Source organism: Pelodiscus sinensis, chromosome 7 (assembly GCF_052426305.1).
Source record: "Pelodiscus sinensis isolate ZL-2025 chromosome 7, ASM5242630v1, whole genome shotgun sequence".
Taxonomy (NCBI): domain Eukaryota; kingdom Metazoa; phylum Chordata; order Testudines; family Trionychidae; genus Pelodiscus; species Pelodiscus sinensis.
In genome coordinates this window covers 19,595,738-19,616,086 of record NC_143058.1, presented here as the reverse complement: position 1 = coordinate 19,616,086, position 20,349 = coordinate 19,595,738, and the positions used below count along the sequence as shown (strand labels likewise).

The 20,349-nt window shown below is 43.5% G+C and overlaps 1 long non-coding RNA gene across 1 annotated transcript; it reads right to left on the bottom strand.

Moving 5' to 3' along the window:
* Positions 1-640: 640 nt before the first annotated feature.
* On the bottom strand, positions 641-20,342 carry LOC112544790 (uncharacterized). The gene is made up of 4 exons (XR_012905140.2): positions 20,210-20,342; positions 17,461-17,559; positions 1,731-1,890; positions 641-1,099 (listed from the first exon to the last, which is right to left on the bottom strand). It is a non-coding gene; the product is annotated as an uncharacterized LOC112544790 (long non-coding RNA).
* Positions 20,343-20,349: the final 7 nt, after the last annotated feature.

The window sequence follows — 20,349 nt, the reverse complement described above, 5'->3', positions numbered from 1 at the left end:
GGCAACCAATTTGGCATAGAAAAGTCCACTGCTGGGGCCCTCCCCCAGGGGTAAGGCACTCTGGAGCTGAAGTCCCTGCAGTGTGAGGGGGAGTCCTGCATAAAGACACCCGTTTGGTTTTGAACAAAACAAAAAGTCTGTATTTATCTTACATTCTAAAAAGGTGGGAAGGGGGAGGGAGCTCATAACCTGGAGGAGGAAGGGGGGGCTGGATGTGCCACCTCAGGTGTGGGGACCTCATTGGAGTTGGGTGGGTCTGGGGACCACAGGGGGAGTGGGCAATAGGAAGGCTGGAGCGGGGTCAGGAATGGCAGGGGCCAGGAGGAGAGGGCATGGGCATCACTTGGGTATATCTAGACTACATGGCTCCGTCGATGGATGAGTTTACTAGACATAGAAAAATGAAGCTTCATTTACATCAAAATGACCGCCATGCTGTGCCGATCAGCTGTTTGGCGGCAAAGTGGGGCAGTCTGGACACGCCGTGGTCGACAAGGGAAGCCTTTGTCGACTGCTCTGGTAAGCCTCATTTCACGAGTCATACTGAAGCGGTCGACGAAGGCTTCCCTTGTCGACCGCAGCGTGTCCAGACTGCCCCGCTGTGCCGCCAAACAGCTGATCGGCACAGCGCGGCGTCCATTTTGATGTAAACGAAGCGGCAATTATTTAAATCGCTGCTTCATTTTCCTATGTCTAGTAAACTCATCTACATGGCTCCATCGACAGAGCCATGTAGTCTAGACATACCCTTGGGGAGGGGGTATGGGCATCACCTGGGGAGGAAGCAGAGGCATCGCATGGGGGGCAGGCAGAGGGGGAATGGGCATAGCAGGGGAGACAGAAAGGTGGAAGCCAGAAGCAGCGACAGCAGGCGGGTATGCCATCATGTGCGACATGATGGCACACATGCTATCACACCACTGCATGGCCTGGTCCCATGCGTGGTTCCGCCACTCTGAGTCCTTGCAGACCTTCTGTGCCAGGGACACTGACATGCTGGCAGATGAGGTCTTCATGAACCTGGCGTGCTTTCAGGTCCCCCGGGTTCTGGCAACTGGCTCGGTTGGTGTGGCTTGCACCTGAGTCCCAGCTGATCTGGCTGTGGAGAACACAAAGAGGGAGAGGTGGTCAGTCATCCATGCAGACACTGTCCCTAAGGCCATGTCCTCTTCTGTGAGCAGCAACCAACAGTCCTCGAGCCAGAGAAGGGGGATGTCCCGGAAGCAAGGCCATGTGTGGCCTGCATAGCAGGCCCTGCCTCACATGCTGCCCCCCCCCCCCCCCCGCCCCTGGCCCACAGACAAGCAGGCAAGGGAAGTGTCCAGCCACAGTGGGATCCCTTAATGAGCATCAGAGGAGCTGGGAGCAGCCTGGCCCGCCCTGGTGTCCACACACACCTGCAGCTCACAGCACTGCTGGAGCAGGTGGTACCTCGCATGTGCAGGCATGCCAGTGTGCTATGTGCGGCACTCCTTGGTGTATCTAGGGTTGTTTCTGTGCCTTTCTGGCTATCTTACTTCCAGCCATGGCAGGTGCTGTGTGGCCTCCACTGAGGCTGTGCTCAGGGGCTGCCTGCCGCATCCACGTGCGACACACTAATGCTGCACGTGGTTCCACGTGCATGGACCGCAGCACAATGTCCAGCCCAAACAGCCTGAGCGACACTTGCACCCTGCCGCTGTGCGCCAGCCTCCCCCACCCTGTGTATGTGACAAACTAAGACCACTCACCTAAAGATCCCTCCCTGGCATCCAATGAGGCCTGGGAGACATATTGGCTCACAGGCACCGGCTCCAGGGACAAGGTCATGGTCTCCATCTCCTCCTGCAGCTGGCCCTGGTTCTCCTGCTCCTCCTCTGCTATGACCTCCAGCTGGGCGACAACGGGGGTCTGGAGGCCAGAGTGCAACACAAAGACTAACAAATTTATTAAGGTATTAGGGGACAAGATTTTGTGACCCACAATACTTTTCAAAATATAATAGAAAAAATTCCTATCCAAGAATCCATGTGCTTTTTGCATATTAAAACACAATGAAAGAACACAATTGAGGACAGGACAAGGAGTAATGGGCTTAAAGTGCAGCAAGGGTGGTTTAGATTGGACATTAGGAAAAAATTCCTAACTGTCAGGGTGGTCAAATATTGGAATAAATTGCCAAGGGAGGTGGTGGAATCTCCCTCTCTGGAGATATTTAAGAACAGGTTAGATAGACATCTGTCAGGGATGGTATAGACGGAGCTTGGTCCTGCCTTGAGGGCGGGGGGCTGGACTCGATGACCTCTTGAAGTCCCTTCCAGTCCTATGATTCTATGAAAAAATAGAAGTTTCTCCTCATCTCCTAACATGGGAAATAAGCATGTGATTCATATATACTCCTCATGTGATTCATATGTACTCCACCTCCATTCCACCCCATTACCCAAACCCCTGCTCTGCCTCTTCCTGCCCCCACTTTGCTCGACCCCTTCTCTTCCCCACCTCTTTCTACTCCCTCCCCCAAGTGAGCCCCATCCCCGCTCCCTTCTGGAGCCTGCACACCACAAAACAGCTGTGTTTGGCTGTTGGTGGGTGCTGCTGAACACCTGCAATTTTTCTCCATGGGCGCTCCAGCCATGAAGCGCACACAGAGTTGGCACCTATGGGTTGGCTGTTGTTTTTTGCACAAACTATTTTCTGGGATGTTTTTCTGGAAGGTATAATGAAGAAGCTCATTGTTGTAGTATAGTCTTAGGGTAACAAAGACATGGAATACAGAAGCAAAATGCAATTTTTTACTGGTTTGTAAAGTGCTTTTAAGTCCTCAGATGAAAGATGCTAAAGCAGTGTATGCTATAAATATTATATTGTCATCAGACATATAAGGGAGGTGCCTTAACACTTTGATATGCAGAAATTTTCAGGTACCTTAACTTAAAATTTAGACTCTTTTACTTTTCACTCATTGTTAAGCATTCCCTTTATAATTTTGAACAACTGTAATGATGCTTGGAAAACATCACATGGGCTGGTCTTCCATCCATTTATGACAGTGGGACTATGTACATAAGCAAACTTTGTGGGATCAGGCTTACAGTTTATAAACCTGTCATTCAACCAAAATGTGTTATTTAAAGTCAACAGCAAATGGATCAATGAAAACCACAAACTAGATACATGCCACACATCAGTGAAATCTTATGCTGTTTATGTCTCACTTAAAACACAGGAATTCAGGACAATATAAGTCCTTCCTCCAAAAAAAAAAAAAGGGTTTTCCCATTCTGGACACTGTATCACAATACAATTTTTGGACAATGCTGTGTTAGTACTAACTAGTCTGGCAGCTCTTGTGCTTTCATAACATCTTTTGCAGCTTCCTTATGTTGTTCTTAAGGGCTTTCTTTGACTAAGCCTGTTCATAGCACTAAGAGAGGAAGAAACAAAGCAATTGTAAAGCTTGTTAAGAAGCAGTTCATATGCTATTAAAGGTGACCTTGCCACTTCCATTTCTATTTATTCTACTTCCTTTCCAAAGCAGGTCACATCATTCTATATAAAATGTAAACACATCTGAGTAAAGATTAATCTGAACTCAAAGCCAAACCTGAACATGTAACATGTTAAACTTTTAGAAAGTTAAAATCCAAATTCAAACTTAATGGTGCAAGCCCATCTGACGATGTGCTCATCAATCTAAGGATGTTAAAATGCGGGTATTTAATTAATTGAGTAGTTGATAGAATTTTTATCCACTACTTGATTAGTTGATAGGCAGCCTGGCTCAGTTCTGGCTTGTGCCGTGTGTGGGACCAGTTCCACTGCGGCTCAGCTACTTAAAAGACAGTAGGAGTCAGGCAGCCTGCCCACTACCTCCTACTGCATTTTAAATTGCAGAACTGCAGCAAGGTTTGGTCCCGCACCCGGTACGAGACAGAACTGAACCGGGCTGCCTGCCCAGCCGGCAGCAGCCTCTGTGTGCAGGGGTCCCAGTGGTGATTTGGGACCTACTGCACACAGGGACAGCTGCCGCAAAGCAGCCATTGCCTGTGGCTGGGTTGCAGTGGACAGGGGTTGCTTCTTGCCAGCAACTCCTGCCCCTCTCCCCCCACATCTGTTAGAGGCAGCGGGGGAGGAGGGGCGGGGAAAGTGGCACTGCACAGATGGTGCTGGAGAGAGCTGGCTTTTAAGTGATACAGCGGCAGCAAGGGGGCGTGGGGAATGCAAGTAGTCGACTCGGCTACCTGATAAGCATAGACTTATTGGATAGTCAACTAGTCGACTACACCTTTACATCCCTACTTCAATCTAATAGACAGAAGTGTAGGACCCAAGGCTCGAAGTTAAAGCTAGACAAATTCAGACTGGAAATAAAGTGAAAATGTAACAATGAGAGTAATTTATTATTGGAACAATTGATCAAGGGTTGGGTTGATTCTCAAATCAGCAATTTTAAAATCAAAAAAGGATGTTTTTCTAGAAGACATGTTCTAGTTCAAACAGGAATCATTTTAGGAAAGTACTTTGGCAGTGGTGGGCGATTAGCCCCAGCAGGCTGACACTGCTGCATAGTGAATGTCAGTGAAAATGGGTTGGTTCAAAAGTTAAAATAGGAAAAGAACAAAATACTTAGAAAAGTTAGATGTCTTCAAGTCACCAGGGACTGATGAAATGCCTCCTAGAATATTCAAGTATCTGAGTCATTAGCTATCACCTTTGAAAAGGCATGGAAGATGGAAGAGATTCCAGAAGATTAGAAAAGAGCAAATGTAGTATCCATCTATAAAAAGGGAAATAAGGACAACCCAGGAAACTACAGACCACTTTAACTTCTGTGCCACAAAAGATAATGGAGCAAACAATTAAGGAATCTATTTCCAAATATCTGGAAGATAATAAAGTGATAAGTAAGCATGTAAGCAATAAGCATGGATTTGTCAAGAACAAATCATAACAAACCAATCTGATAGCTTTCTTTGATAGGATAACCAGCCTAGTGGATTGGGAGAATCAGGAGACGTGGTATTTCTAGATTTTAGTAAAACCTTTAATACAGCCTTGTATAAACCTCTTATCAATAAACTAGGAAAATAAAACGTAGATGGAGCTACTATAAGATGGCTGCATAACTGGCTGAATAACTATTCTCAGGGAATAGTTAACAATGGTTCACAGTCATGCTGGAAAGGAAAAATGAATGAGGTTCCGTAGGGATCACCTTTGGGTTTGGTTTTCATTCAATATCTTCATCAATTATTTAGATATTGGCATAGAAAGTACACTTATTAAATTTGCAGATAATACCAAGTTGGGAAGGGGTTGCAAGTGCTTTGGAGGATAGGGTCCAGAATGATCTGGACAAACTGGAGAACTGGTCTGAGATAAATAGGATGAAGTTCAATAAAGACAAATGCAAAGTGCTCCACGTAGGGAGGAATAATCAGTTTCACACATAGAAAATGGGAAGTGACTGTCGAGGAAGGAGTACTGCAGAAAGGGATCTAGGGGTCATAATGGACCACAAACTAAATATGAGTCAGCAGTGTGACACAGTTGCAAAAAAAGAAGTCATTCTGGGATGCATTACAGGATTGTTCTGAGCAAGACACGAGAAGAGGAAGTTACTCACCTTGTGCGGTAACAATGGTTCTTCGAGATGTGTGTCCCCGTGGGTGTTCCACCGTAGACAGGCACCTATAAACTCCAAGGATTGCACAAGAGTCAGAGAAGATTTCTGGAGATTGATAATGAGATCTAGGGATTTGAAGATCACTTGTGTCGTATTTGTTGAGTCGAGCATTTTTGCAAAGGAGGGGCCCTTAATTAGGCAGTCATCAAGATATGGAAATATGATGAATCCCTTGCGTCATAAGTATGCTGCTGCCATGGCAAGTGATTTGGAAAAGACCCTTCATGCAGAAGACAAGCCAAAAGGTAGCACATAGTATTGGAAGTGGTCTATTGCTACCATAAATCTTAAGGAATGCCTATGAGCAGTGTGAATTGTAATGTGGAAGTAGGCTTGTAATGGAGAGGAGGACTGCTGACTAGGGGTTAAAATCAGGTAGCTAGCAAAGGTGTTGGCCGAAGGTGTGTGTTTTTTTAAACTAACTGTAGAATGAACAAATGAGAAGTTTAACTAATAACTATGACTAGCAGCGGCAGATTTAGGGCAGGGCGAGCGGGGCAGCTGCCTCAGGCCCCGCGCTTCCCGAGGCCCTGCGCATGCACCATGGCGCCACGGTGCATGCGCCGTGTCAAAGGGCGGGGCCTGCAAAATTTCGCTACCCGGGGCCCCGCGGCACTCTCATCCACCCCTGATGACTAGTAACTTATTAACTAACTGGAACTCAATTTCTTATATGACACAATCAGAGGAGAGAGGAGCTTGCTCCATCTGTGAAAGAAGGTGGCAACGAAAGAACTGGCGGGAGCCAGACTGCATGCACAAAGAGAAAGCAGGAACAGCACGAGGCCCCTGATGTGCATGTGTGGTCCAGCCGACTACTGCTAGGGGAAATTCTCATCTGCGGCACCAGGACAACCCGATACCAACAGTGGAACACCCATGGGGCCGGGGCAGCCTGTGCATATAGGCCTACTCGGCCGTCGCTTAGGGCGCTGCGTTAAATGGGGCGCCCAATGATTATATCATGCCATTGAGGGCTGTGGAAGTGGGGGCGCCGATTGTGCACTCTGCCTGGGGCGCCAGCTGCCGGTAGCCCGCCTCAGGCCACCCCTGCATGGGCATCACCTGAAAAAGAAGTAATTCTTCTGTTCTACTCTGCACTGGTAAGGCCTCAAATGGAGTATTGTGTCCAGTTCTGTGCACACAATTTAGGAAAGATGTGGAGAAATTAGAGAAGGTACAGAGAAGAGCCACAATAATGATTAAAAGTCTAGAAAACATGACCGATGAGGGAAGGCTGAAATAGGGATGTAATAGTATAGTCGATTAACTGATTAGCAAAAGCCTATAGGTTAATGCTATAGACTACACACATTTCCCCTCCACCCCTTGACAGCAAATTTTTTAGCAGTCTGGCCAGCAGGCCAGCTAAGTTTGGCTTGCACTGGGTCCTGGACCTACCCCTGCTGTGGCTGTGCACTGAAAGTGTATTAGGAACCAGGCAGGCAGGCAGCCCAGCTCAATTCCAGCTTGTGCTGGGTCCAGGTTTAATTAGTTTAGAGCTCGAAACAATGTTAAATGGATAACATAGAAGATTGGCATCCTAAGCATCTGCATTGACTGAATAAGTACAGCACAGGTAGTAGCAATACAAGCATCTCACTATTGCCCTATGGTGTGCCTCACTTATGCATCTGAGGAACTACACTGTTTAAAGCAGAACTGTTCTGTCTTTAGTGGATAGTTCAGTCCCTGTGTCCATTAAATACACTATTTTTCCACTGAGACAGCCAATTGCAAACAATGTGTTCTGTGATATGGTGGTTCTCTCTGGCAGTTGCACACACTCATGCATCGTACCACTGCATAATCTAAGTTCTTCAGGAAGCAAGTAGATTATATGATTTTTTCTAATTTTAAAGAACAATTTAAAAAAAACTACTCAATTTAAAAAAAAGGAGTAAGTGGCACTTAATGAATGTTAACAGCATCTTTAGTCATAGTTTCATTGTAAAAGACCAACAACTGAAAGAGCATGATGACTCATCGAGACAGAGCCACATAGGCAGGAGAGTAGGGGAAACACAAGTTATATGGCTAAATACAAGATTTCAGTTACCGAAATTGACAAGAAAGCCCCTTTTACAAACACAAAATTCATATGAAAGGAATAAACAAAAACAATCAAAAAACCCCGCTTGGCCTCCAAGACATTATAAAAATCCAGTTCTTCATGAGTCAGTTGTTACATTGATCAAAAAACATTTTTGTAACAGTATGGAATGTAAATTGTCTGTTTATAGCATAGAAAGATAGATTAATTAGACTTGTTGCCTTACAAAAATAGTAAGATTTTAAATTAATGAATAAAATGTTTGGATAATTGACATTTTCTAACAAAGCTGGAAAGATGTGATTGGAGAATATTTTAAATACTGTATTTAAATATCTTCATGACATTCTCATCTGCAACTATAAAGAGTTCAAAACCACTGAGCACCAAGGGGCTGAAATGTAATCAAAATAATGTATTTAGTAAAGACATGGTGACTGATTTACTGTTCCATATCCTCCAGGGTTAATTCAGAAAAAAGCAGTCATGGAAAGTGAATTACAGGCAGTCTCCGGGTTACGTACAAGATAGGGGCTGTAGGTTTGTTCTTAAGTTGAATCTGTATGTAAGTGGGAACTGGCATCCAGATTCAGCCGCTGCTGAAACTGACCACCAGTTCCGACTTACATACAGATTCAACTTAAGAACCCCAGGCGCCCCCAAGTCAGCTGCTGCTGAAACTGATCAGCGGCTGATTCCAGGAAGCCCGGGGCAGAGCAACTCTGCCTCGGGCTTCCTGTAGTCAGCATTGGTCAGTTTCAGCAGCGGCTGACTTGGGGACACCTGGGGCAGAGCAGCTGGGGTGCTGCTGGGTTGGTCCAGTAGCGCCGCTCCTCGGCGCTACTGGACCAACCCAGCAGCACCCCAGCTGCTCTGCCCCAGGCGTCCTGATTCAGCCGCTGCTGAAACTGACCAGCAGCGGCTGAATCAGGACGCCTGGGGCAGAGCAGCTGGGTGCTGCCGGGTTGGTCCAGTAGCGCCCAGAGCGGCGCTGCGGGACCAACCGGCAGCGCCCCAGCTGCTCTGCCACAGGCGTCCGGAAAAAAGCCTGGTCTGCTGGGGGGGGGCATACTAGCTGCGCCCTCCCCCCTCCCCCAGCAGACCAGGGAGACGCGGGCAGCGGACCAAGATGCACCGCGGTCCTGCCGCCTGGGTCCTCCGCGGCTTTGCTCCCCGTCTCCCTGGTCTGCTCCCAGCAGACCAGGGAGACGCGGAGCAAAGCCGCGGAGCACGCTGGCAGTGGGACAGCCCAGACGCGCCGCGGCTGTCCCGATGCCGGCGTCCTCAAAGGCTTTGCTCCCCATCTCCCTGGTCTGCTGGAGACCAGCAGACCAGGGAGACGGGGAGCAAACCCCGTTCGTAACTGCGGATCCGACATAAGTCGGATCTGCGTAACTCGGGGACTGCCTGTAGTTGGAATATGGGCAAAGAATAAAAAAATATGGCATTCTAAAGTGTGGCTTGCACAAGTTTCTACAAACACCACTGTGGTCAGGTAAAAATATATTAAATCTGAAAAAGCAACAACACAAAGAGGATAGTGTGGGATTTATGTTTCATTTGTGAAAAAGAAATGATTAAATAATAATCAGTCACATTCAGTTCACCTCAGTTTCCTTAATACAGACATTGAGCTATATCCTCATTATTTTTATCTGCTGTAGAAGGAAGCACAATGTTGATGAAGACTAAAACCAGCAATTCACCACATGATCCCTAGAACCAAAAACCCCCCAAACAATGCAAAGGCTCCAAATGCCTGAGGAAGGTGCTCCACAACAACTGCTGTTTGTGAAAGCAGCTGCTTTTTGTGGTATTGGCATACATCTTGCATAAGTTTCCCTGGAATCCCTGTTCCTGATTTGCTCTATTTGCCCCACTCTCTTCTCCAGTACTTTGTATCAACAGAACTAAATCTCCAGCTAAAGAAATGTGAATGTTGCTTGTGTGTTTTGATTTGAGTAGGGAATGGAGTCATTTGATAAAGTGACAAAGTACTCACCTTCCCTAAAAAGTAAATGCTCTCAACCACAATGACTAAGGGAGCAAGGAATCTGACACACAACATAACCACTAGTCTGGTGTTTCATATATTTCAGCACAGACAGTTCCCTATAGGATTAAAACTAACAACAGTAATACTCTTGAGATCCAAAGGCACTTTGCAAATTATATACATACAGTCCCACTGAACTACTGCTGGCTCTGGAAACATGGTAGAAACCAACTAGTACAACTGGATGAAGGGGAATATTTTAACTAAAAGACATCAGGGAAAACTCCTGTTGCTACAAAAAATGCCATGAAATATTTAAGGTTTGCAGAAAAAAAACTTGTCTCATTCAAAAACTCATAATGGTACAAAATCTCTAAAGAGTCTAGAAATGTAGGTTATAAATTTCCTTTTATTTGCTGAGTTACTTTCATGGTACAAAAGCTTCAGAGGTACAATCCACAAAAGCTCATGATACCATCTACATGTTTTGTTAGTCTTTAAGGTGCTGCTAGACTATTCGTTGTTTTTTAAATTTTTTCATTGTACATCAAGAGGCCAAGTTTAAAAAAAGAAATCTTTCCTACCGTCCTTGAACAGCAAGCACCCAATGTTCAGTTCGCAATGTCTTAACTAAGGCACTATACAATTTGTGTTACCACTTATGTATTTGACAAAGTTACAAAAGCCATTTAAAATTAGATTATTGCCACAGTCTATGTACAGACTGTGTATGATGGCTAAATACATTATTTAATCATTCAGGTTTTCTGAATAGAGTTAAAATATGATATTGTACATTTTGTCACTTTCTTTTGCTCCCTGCAGATGATCCCAGGAACATCTACAGAACTAATAAAATTACTGCATACAAAACACTAAATAAAAATAGATTAAGGTTACAAAATGAAACATTCAAAAATTGAGAAATGTCCACATTAAGGCACAGACTCTTACTAGATTTACAATGCATAAAGTTAACTATGTATTTAAGTAGTCCCATAGACTTCAACTAAAAGTTAATGGCACTTAAGTTTCAAAATCACTTAATTAGGCTCTTGTGAAAATTTAATTGTAAACACCTGTAAGCAGATCACAACAAAACCAATTTTCACCAGATCACCAAGAAGCAGATGGGGATTATGTCTCTGACAAATTTCAAGTTTATAACATGTACTGCTGTTCAGAGAAAAGTCTCAAGCATAAAAATGTAAATGGTAAAAGTGTGTATTTATACACTCCTTTTTTGCTTAAGCTAAAAAATAATTGTTCATGAGCTGAGAACAAATATAGATAACCTCATCCCAAAACATAACAATTTAACATGTTAAGACATTTAAAATAAAATAAAACCATATTGTTCAACCTTATCTGTTGAGTTAGCTACATATCATCTCAGATGAAATATTTTATTCTTTGATCATGGGGAAGATACCAGAGATCAATCTGGCCCTCGATAAGTGGCATTACTCCAGTGATCTCAATGGAGTTACCTCATTCATAACAGGATGATTTTGGCTCCAGATGTATTTGTCTGATTAGGTGTGGCACAGAAAGATTTCAAATTTAATGAGAGATATTGCGGAATGAATCATATTACCTATTGACTATGTACTGCCTCTTGCAAACTCTAGTAGTTATCTTCACTATGTGGTAATGATGATTTTTCTCAAGTACAAAGAATTACAGTTTTTATCAATGGTTCATGACACACGCACACCCTTAAAAGAAATCAGCCTAAAGCAGGTGCATTGAGCTGTCAGACCTTGAAATTTGTTTTGAAACCAACCACCTGTTACTGTAATTGTGAAGCTGTTTTTCCTGGCTTATGGGATTTTAGTTCAGCTGTTGTTCTCATGCTAGCATTTATTTCCTCTAGGAATCACTCAGTCCACTTCCACATTTCCACTGTGTGACTAACATCTTGAGGTCTAATTCAATGTGTACATGTAAAAAGGTCTGTTGCAATTCCCTTAATCAATAGCAAACTTTGTTTGCAGAAAAGTTTTCTGTAGAAAAATGTAAGAACTGTATTTCAAATCCTTTTTAATCACGTGTCATTTATATAACTCTTCTGAGTCCTCTGCTTACTTTAAACAGGAACAAAGAACATTTACTCTTTATGGGCAAGTTCAAGGATCACATTTAGTGTTGGTTCCTGACTCATATTTTACTAACAGGATCAATGTTCCTGCCACTCTATCTAAGGCCTGAATCAGCATTTCCATTTATAACCTTCTATTTCAAGAGGTTTATAACTTGACTGCAAAGGTTTACTCCAGGTTACACTTAGCAGCCAAGATCTCAAGGCAAAAGCAAATTTAACTGACAAAATCTAAAAGAAAATAAAACTGTATTTGGGTTACAAGTATTAAAATAAATAGAAGGTGACTTCAGGTGCTTGTTATGTTTCTATAACTGAGAAATGGTATTTTATAAATAACACTGTACTTGCAACTAGACTAAAAAGAAACAATAGCTGGCTTTGCTGTTTAGAAACAAAGTACTAGATCATCTATGTCAGAACTATCTTCCTAGGGTACAATATCCTGCATGATGGAGCCCAAATGTGTACAAAGCACACCTTAGTTAAAGGGGAGGAGGGGAAGAATAGAGAGACACAATCACTGCAGTGAAGATCTTAAAAACTAATTTAAAAAATGACAACAAAAAGGGAGGGGTCACAATGAGCAAGGGAGCTCTGGGGAGATAGGACAGCATTCATATCAGTAAGAACATGGTTGTTCAGTGAAAGCTAGTGCACAGCAGGATGGAACGCAGAATTGTTTAAGATGATAAAATAAATAGACCAAAAAAGTAAAACACTTAATCAACAAATATCATGTGTGCTTTAGGAAAGTGGGTCTTCAGGAAATATGTAAAAGAGAAGGCAATTTGCAAGAGGAGTTTGCAAACCAGCTCAGAAAAAGCACACATTTATAAACAAAGTCTCTGCATTTATAAATAATAATTTAGTAAGTGAGCAAATACTTTTTATTGATATATGTTAATGTTTTATAAGCACACAATTTCAAAAAAGATACAGATCTGCATGTATAAATGAGGTATTCATATACAGTGTGGTATATACTTTCAGAAATACTTATACAAACAACTTGAAGCATTGGTAAAAGCGCAAATAATAGAAACTTTAATTACAGTAAGCAATCTCTATAGAAGTGCTCAAGGGGAAAAAATCAAAGATCTTTTTAGCAACTGCACCTTCTCTATTCCCACAAAAAGACCTGCCATAGTTTAGTGCTGACAGTTTTGGTTGAACATATTCCTGGAGGTTTTACCAAATGATATAATCTTTATTTTAAATTTATCTTTAATTTCTGGATGACTGGCAATCCTAATACAGTTCAGACTCTATTTTTTGGACTGCTTCCTGCCAGTACCCTACACATAAGATATCCTAAAACAGGCAGGAGAAGGTAGAGACGTGGGCTATGTCTACACTGGCATGATTTTCCGAAAATGCTTTTAACGGAAAAGTTTTCCGTTAAAAGCATTTTTGGAAAAGCACGTCTAGATTGGCAGGATGCTTTTCCGCAAAAGCCCTTTTTGCGAAAAAGCGTCCGTGGCCAATCTAGACGCGGTTTTCCACAAAAAAGCCCCAATCGCCATTTTCGCAATTGGGGCTTTTTTGCGGAAAACACTACTGTGCTGTCTACACTGGCCCTTTTGCGCAAAAGTCTTTCGGTAAATTATTAGGATAAAATAGTAGACATTTTAATATGTGCACTGATAATTACAGCATCTGAGTTCCAACTTCAGATACGTGTAGGACGGAAGTAATACAGGACCACATTTTTGTAAAACTGTGAAGTATTAAATCCCAGTTGGCTGCAGTTTTTTTCACTGTTATAAGCAATGATTAACTGTGCATCATATGAAATTTGAGTTGTTTCCTCTGAGCTATTTGAAATCACCCTGGGACCCATTACAGACAAAGTGCCAACAAGATTTTTCTCCTGTTTAATGTACCATCCATCACAGATCACAGTACATGTTTTATTAGGAAGAACTCTTCCAAAACTAATTGAAAAATCCAATTGTTGTCAACATCTTAATGAAAAAAGATTACAAAACTTTGTATGAAGTTCTGTTAAAAGAAATACCCTTCTTTCTTATCAAAGCATGTATGTCTCCAAAGTTCCTGTTTTGTAAGTTTTATTAATTGCAAATGTTGTTTGTTAGAGGAAAACCATGATTGAAGCTGTAAAACAATGAGAATAGTTGTGGCTTTAATCCTTTGAATAAGGCTTTGTTTCCCATTGACTAAAAACTTCCTAAAGGAAGTGGAGCTGGGAAAATCCAGGAAGGATTTGGATTTGCCAAATCCAGTTCTAACTTAGATTTGGATGCAAAGCTTTTGTTATTCATTTTACAGAAGTTTGTAAAAACTTTTTAAAATAAATTACAAACTACATACTTGACACTATTTAAAAGTTATACAAATAACAGCTCTCTCTTACACACACACACACACATGATGTACTCATAATTTTTTTAAGACTCAAATACTAATTCAAATGTTCTTTGACAGATTCTGTAGGGAGAATTAGTGTTTATATTTGCTTATTTGTTTTTAATTATGTATACAGGCACTCTGACACTGAGCTGATGAGAACCATATGAATACAGTATCTAGATAGATCAATTGGGGGAAAAAATATAAATGCAACATTTATTCCATTAAAACACCTTCTGCAGCATGCAAAAAAAAGGAGAAACACTTTAAAATTCCTTTCCACGACAAAGAGTGATTGCACTACTTGGCAATAAAGCTGGACTTCCAGAAGACTTTCTAAGCCACCCCAACATTTGTTTTTTCACAAATACATTTTAATTCTGTACATAAGTTCAAAAATTTCCAACAGTTGATTTGCCAAAAGTGTAGTTCTCTTTGTAGTCAGAGCCTAAACCGGTGGTCCCAAACTTTTTGGGGCTGTCGGGCACCCAGGGGTGGCATCGAGCATGCGCCGGGCGCCCGGGGCGCAAGAATGGCTCGGGCTGGCCCTGGTCACTAGGAGGGCACACATAAATGCCCCAGCGGGCGCCATAGCACCACTGGCCTAAACAAACATTTGTTATATCACAATTAAGATGATTTTGTTTTACCCTAAAATAACTTAAAAATAAAATCAAATATCTAAGCTCTTTTCCAAAACCATCATTTATATTTAACTCTCCATTTCTGATTAATTAAAGGGCATATTGGGAGATTAAAAGATACCAGAAACAGTTTTATACATTTCTTCCGTAGACAGAGATTGATCATATGAGGTGCTGAGCACCCTCAACTTTTCCTGACTAAAGTGAGTTATGTGACTGCTGCACATTTTGCAGAATTGAGCTTTTTATAGTTTTGATATCAACATGAGGCCCAAGTTTTATAGACTTAAGTCAGCCTCCAGCATAGACCACTCATGCCTCCTGATACTTGAAGTGGTGGTGGTGGTGGTGCAATTGTCTTCTCTTCCAGAAAAGACACATGACCATACCACGTATTCTCTGGGAGACATTTCCAGCCCTACCTCCCTGGGCCAGGTTAGTCAATCCTGCTGGCTCTTGGGGGTGGAAGCCAGGGGCCACAAATTTGGGAAGCATGTGCCCCAGGGTCTGGCTGGGGTCAGCCCCAGCTGAGCAGAGGCCAGGGAACCTGTTTCTGGCACCTCTCCCAGTGACTGATAACCTGTGCCCAGCCCAGGGACTGCCATGTTCTCCCAGCCCCAAAAGCTATCTGCCCAGAAGGTGGGGGAGCTCTGTCCTACTCCTATTGTGCCTCCTCTCATCACTGGCAACTATACGGCTGTGTCTAGACTGGCAAGTTTTCCCACAAAAGCAATTGCTTTTGCGGAAAAACTTGCCAGCTGTCTACACTGGCCGCTTGAATTTCCGCAAGAACACTGACTTCCTACTGTCTGAAATCAGTGCTTCTTGCGGAAATACTATGCTGCTCCAGTTCGGGCAAAAGTCCTTTTGCGCAAAAGGGCCAGAGTAGACAGCTCAGATTTGTTTTGCGCAAAAAAGCCCCGATCGTGAAAATGGCGATTGGGGCTTTTTTGCGGAAAAGCATGTCTAGACTGGCACGGACTCTTTTCCGCAAAAAGTGCTTTTGCGGAAAAGCATCCATGCCAATCTAGACGCTCTTTTCCACAAATGCTTTTAACGGAAAACTTTTCCGTTAAAAGCATTTGCGGAAAATCATGCCAGTCTAGACATGGCCTACCAGTACAGGAAGCAAGACAGAGACACTTCTCAAGCAGCTGAAGTTGGTAACTCAGCATCACTGCTCTGTACAGCACAGTAGCTGCCCAAGAGTTCTGCTGGAGAGGTGGTGGCAGCAGACCACCATCTCCATTATATAAGGGCCAAATGAGCTAGAAATGTGCTGGAGTGGGAAGTGTGACTCTATCTTGTTCAGCCCCCATCCCCACTAGCTGGGTCTGAGTGGAGAGTGAAAAGAGCAGGCCACTGAGACCAGACAGACTCTCTATACTGCCCCTTCCACTTCCCATCTATGCCCAACTGCCAGGAATAGGGGCTGAATGTGCCAGAGGGCAGGTGCGGCAAGAGAATAACAAAGTCTCTCTGGGTATGTCTACACTACCCCGCTAGTTCGAACTAGCGGGGTAATGTAGGCATACCGTACTTGCAAATGAAGCCCGGGATTTGAATTTCCCGGGCTTCATTTGCATAAGCGGGGCTCCGCCATTTTTAAATCCCCGCTCGTTCGAACCCGCGCTGCACGGGGTTCGAACCAGCAGGGTTTTAAAAATGGCGGCTCCCCGCTTATACAAATGAAGCCCGGGAAATTCAAATCCCGGGCTTCATTTGCAAGTGCGGTATGCCTACATTACCCTCCTAGTTCGAACTAGGAGGGTAGTGTAGACATACCCTCTCTTTCCCTGCCCTCTGCAGCCCAAGAAGAAATCTGGGGAGGCACTTAACCGCCTCACTTATGTGCTGAGGATTCAAATGCTAGTATTTAAACATCAGGAATATTAACATCTAAACACTAGCATTTGTGCCTAAAGATCAACTGTACCTATTTTATTGAATATGGACATTAAAAACTGAAGTTTATTTAAAAAAACCATGAAACTTTTTAGTAGGGACATATGGAAATATAAATAGGGACATACCTTTAGCACCACTGAAAAGCAATGGAGCCAGTGGAAAAAACAGCTGATATGGCTAAATGTCCACCAAAAATATAAATGCAAACAAATCTGAGATTTGCCAGTTTTTCTGTTCAGAAAAGACATTCTACATTGCATTTCTGATCATAAAAATACTTGTAAAGAACCTTTCTTTTCAAATAGAAAAGCTAGTTGTAAATTAAACCATAAACTACTGGCCAGATCTCATCTTGGCTTTGTGATTAATTATGTGATTGAGGCATCAATTATTTAGCACTAACACATGGTCTGTCATGTCTTGTTACTTAAGTATAATATGCCTTTCATCCATGTGTACTCAAGAGGACAATCTGATTGGCTGCTGGTGACGTTATCCCCATTTGGTAATCCTCAGTGAATCCACAGGGAATAGCCAACCCATTCTAGACAGAGTTCCTAGTGCCTTTTTCACATGTCTGTGCCTAATAACAGGTTTGTTCCTACTCATCACTCTTTGGTTCACTGCAGGTGAATTAAATGGTTTTCAATAAAATTGCCTCAATGAGTGTCAACCATTTTCCATAACAGAAGGTGCAGCAGATGAGCTATTATTTACCTTTAAACGATGCCTCTTCTATTCTTCAGCAAGCTTGATCTCAATTTTGTGCCAATGGGGCCAAATTCTGTAGCAGTCTGGTGCAACTATTTGGAAATCCTATAGCAAATTTAAGTACATACAAATTGAGTTTTGTATTTAACCCAATATAAATACAATTAATAGTTATATTTTATTTTAAGCATATTGCAGCATTTTGTACTGAAAATGCATTTTTGTAGTGTAGAGCAAAAGGAGGCTGAGATTTTTGGAAAGTTGGGGATCATAGCACAGAGGGAGATATAAGATGTGGTTTGGACTGTGGGGAAAACCTACATTAGGTAGATGTTTCTTGTAAATGGATCAGCAATGAAACAACACTGTCCTTTAAAGTCCCAACTTTAGGATTTAAGAGTTATTATCCTGTATAATAGGGCAGTTTCATGTAGAGCAGGAGTGGGGAACCTCAAGCTCAGGGGCCAAATATGCCCTCCCCCTCAAGTTGCCTGCAAGGCTCAGAGCTCACCCCAGCACTGGGGAGCCTGCACTGGGCTCCAGTTCTCCCACTACCCCACTATGAAGCTGAAGCACTCAAAATCTACTACTAGCCTGGGCTCCCCTTGGCTCTGGTGAAATGTGGAGTGTCTTTCTCCTTCTCACGCCATGTGAGGATTGGTTTGTTTTGTTTTACTTCTCACTTGTGTGTGACCCCGACCTAAAACAGGTTCCCCTTAGAGCTATTGCTTCAAGCTATTTGCAGACTGAGGCATACATAACCAAATTAAAAAAACAACAATTAGTCTGATAGCATCTTAAAGACTAAAAAAATATGTAGATGGTATCATGAGCTTTTGTGGGTGCAGCTCACTCCTTCAGATGTGCCCACGAAAGCTCATGATACCATCTACGTGTTTTATTAGTCTTTAATGTGCTACTAAACTATTTGTTGTTTTTTAAGTTTTTCCTGTTACAGACTAACCTGGCTATCCCTCTGAGGCTTTTACAACCAAATCAGTTAGCATTTGAAAGTTTGTCACAAAAATATTGTTTTTAACTAAAAAGCAGATTCTGCAGAAAACTGAGTGTTAGTGGAATTCCAGGGAACAATGAGCCTTTTCAATATAGTAGCAAATACACCTTTTATCGAGTTGGAAGGCACAGGATTTGCATTTGCTATCATGAGGTGCAGCAGTAAGAACCGGAACAGAGAAATCTGACATCTTTTGAAAGTCTATACATTTTTGGTGTTTTTATGTTACTGTTAAAATATGACTATCACTATGTTATCTAGTTATCTGAACTGTCTTCTGCGTACTGAAAAAGTATCACCAAGACTCTTCAACAAGATTTTAGGATGAGGTAGGCAATAATTTTTTATGGGTGGCCACTCCAATAATTTAGTAGGTGGTCAACGGCTACACTCTTCCATTAATGGAGGAGGCACAGGGTAAAGGATAGAAATGGGATGTAGAAAGGAGCTTCAGATAGTGATTGGGGTGTAGTGTCTGAGAGGGGTGTTGGGTGAAGGAGGGGGTTGTGACTTGGGGCAGGATTGGGGTGTACGTTCTGGGAGAGGTTATGGGTGCAAGAGATCATTCTGACCTGGAAAAAGGGGCGTTCACTTAGGATTTATGACCGGGGACAGGGGTAGAAGACAGAGGGCAGAGTTGTGGGGAGAGACAGAGTGGGGTGTCAGTGCAGGCTCTGGCTGGAAGACACAAACCTTAGGAGGCTTCTGGACAGCAGTCCAGCAGTACCCTCAGGCAAGCTCACTGCCCTGACACACCTCTGCATACAGTTCAAAACAGCTGGCTGCAAAGGCCACGTGCTTCTCTGCATGCTGTGCACCACAAACACAGCTCAGGTAGCTCCCATTGGCTAGTTTTCAATGCGAGACTGTGTGGGAATGGGGCATTAAGCCCATCCCCATGGGGTGCACAGTGTGTAAAGACCACATGGCCTCATCAGTCAGCTGTTTTGGGTGGTGGGGCATAATGCCTACCCACTTCTAAATGCCCCTCTCCCAGCCTTGCTGGAGAAACTAGGGGACCTAGGATTCAACTGAATACGGGGAAAGGGAGCCTGCCTGATGCTTCAGCTGGGCAGTAAAATGGTGGCAAGCCAAATCCAGCTTTTTGGTGATTTGGATCCGCCTACAGACTGTATTTTGCCTACCCTTGTTTTGGAGAAAAAAAGGGTGAAGTAATGTCTATCTGACCAACTTCTGTTGGTGAGAAAGCCAAGCTAATATAGAGAGTTTCAAGTCTTAACATTTGTGATAAATAGAAGCTTATGTGCATAAGCAGTTAACTTTGAAACAGAATAGTTTTCCTAGACCTGAAGACTGCCAGGATTGCTGATGGTGTGGGGCAATGGGAGCAGTTGCCCTGGGGCCCCGGGAGCAGTTGCCCTGGGGCCCCATGATTTAAAAAGGTCCAGGTCTGTTAGCCCTTTAAACTGCTGCTGGAGCCCCATGCAGCATTGTCCAGGCAGCACTGAGGGCTGGCTGGGAGGCTCACAGCACAGTCCACAACAATGCTGAAGGCTGGCAGCTCCTGCCCCTTGCCCCTTCCATTTAAGGCCCTACCCTTTCCAAGAACCATGGAGCAAGCCCCTCCACTCTGGCTGGTGAAGTCTGTTGCCAGCCCCCAGCGTGGTTGAGTTGAGTTCTTGCACCGACAGAAATTGGTCCAGCAAGAGACAATGCTTCACCCTGCTCATTTTTCTAACATTCTGGACCAAGAGGGCTCCCCCAACACTGCCTACAAACCAGATTCTGTCCGTTGGACTGGTGCCTTCCAACGGCAATGCTGCAACTCGGGGCGCGGGAAGATTCTGTCTGATGCGAGTCGGTGGCTGCGCCCCGCTATAACTGGGGGTGGAGCGAAGCTGGCCCAGAGCCCGCACAGA